The sequence below is a fragment of the Mirounga angustirostris genome, unplaced genomic scaffold (assembly GCF_029215605.1).
Source record: "Mirounga angustirostris isolate CCGP_5_RB_7025 unplaced genomic scaffold, mMirAng1.0.hap1 SCAF_13, whole genome shotgun sequence".
NCBI classification, from domain to species: Eukaryota; Metazoa; Chordata; class Mammalia; order Carnivora; family Phocidae; genus Mirounga; species Mirounga angustirostris.
The window spans coordinates 58,045,148-58,046,961 of record NW_026991721.1 but is presented as its reverse complement, the minus strand read 5'-3'; the positions used below and the strand labels follow the sequence as shown (position 1 = coordinate 58,046,961).

General features: G+C 39.0%; 1 pseudogene; it reads right to left on the bottom strand.

Annotated features, from left to right (window-relative positions):
* Positions 1-232: 232 nt before the first annotated feature.
* On the bottom strand, positions 233-1,216 carry LOC123842077 (olfactory receptor 51F2-like; annotated as a pseudogene).
* Between the last annotated feature and the right edge of the window lie 598 nt (positions 1,217-1,814).

The following is a 1,814-nucleotide window of genomic DNA, read 5'->3' as shown; positions in this document are numbered from 1 at the left end:
AACCTTTTATCACAAATGAATAAATGTTAATATCATTGTGGTTGCCTGAGTAAATAATGATAGATAATTGTAGCCTAAATTTTTCTCTTAGCTCATGGTCTTCTTACTTAAAGCTAAAGTGATCTTTTGAGATGCTTTTATCCCAAACATAAGTCTCATGATTTTAACTTCTATGATGGGCATTTTGCTCATCTATACAATAACAAGGAATAAAAAAAGGTGAAAACCCCATCTATTCCTTTGTTGCACTGGGCTGGAGAACTTTTAACACAGCTCTGCATATCTGTTTGGTCTTCACACTATAGACGATGGGGTTCAGCACAGGGGGGGATTAGCAGGTAGGCACTGGCAATCAGAATATGTACATAAAGTGGAGACTGTTTCCCAAATCTGTGTACAAAGGACAGACTAATCAACAGAATATAGAATACAGCAACTGCCTCAATATGTGAGACGCATGTGCTAAAGGCTTTCTTCCTCTCTTCTGGAGATGCAATGCTGAGGACAGTCTTAATGATTAAAAAATAGGAAAAAATAATGAAGATGGATTCCACTCCAGCAGTGGTGATCAGGGCTGTCAACCCAACTGCATTGCTGATCCTGGTTTCTGTACACGAGAGCTTCATTACATCAGGGTGGAAGCAGTAGGAGTGGTGGAGCACGTGGCTGTGGCAGAAGGACAGTCTTTTAAGAAGTGCAACCATTGGTGTCAGCCTTAGTGTCCCCCTGATGACAATTGCCACTCCAAATTGAACTATTCTGGAATCAGTTAAAATGGTGGCATACCTGAGTGGATTAGAGATGGCCACAAAATGACCAAAGGCCATGGCCAACAGCACTGAGGATTCCATGACAGTGAAAAGTTGAATGAAAAACATCTGTGACAAGTAGGCATTAAAGCTGATCTCCCTGAAGTTGAACCAGAATATACCCAACATGGTGACCAGGGTGGATATGGACAGGCCGAGGTCAGTGGCAGACAGCATGGACAGGAAATAATACATGGGTTCACGGAGGCTGGGCTGGGTGACAATGGCAAAGAGGATCAGGCTGTTTCCCTAGAGGGTGGTTATGTAGAGAAAGCAGAAGGGAATGGAGATCCAGGTGTGGAAGGCTTCCAGCCCAGGAACACCAGTTAGCAGGAAAATGATGGAAGAGGATGTGGTATTCTGGAAAGTTGACATGTTGAACTCAAACTGCATCCTGCAATGATAAACTGTATTTTTTTATAATGAATTTGACCTGAAAGTAATTATTTCACCTAGTAAACATTTAGAAAGGACAACATCTGTATTATAGAAAGACCTTATGAATAGTGGTTAAAAATAAAGGAAGAAAACTAAGATTACATCTAATAAAGAAGCAGAAAACAGGAAATGAACAATTATGTGAGGATACGGAATTTGTATATAAACAAATCTAGCAGTGACCATCTTATTTAAATTCATTGTTAAGCAGACTACACCCATCACTTCCTGACTTTACATGGATACAGTCAATAAATACTTTTTGAAATGTGTATATTGGGTTGTATGAAATCTTAGATGAACAACAAACAGTACATGTAGGGATTCTGGTATAGTAAATCAAGTAAATTGGCTTCTGAGGGCCCAAAAAGAATGTTCTCTTCATCTCCTGGATATGTTTTTTGAAGCAGGTTGAATATCTCCAGTCATAATAGCCTACATTTGTTGAGCCCTACTATCTGGTAGCTGTTAGTAGTTGTAATAATATCCTGTATGGACATACAGTTTATTTGTAGTATCATAACTTGAACTGTATCTAATTAACTTTCATATCACATAACTAGTGTA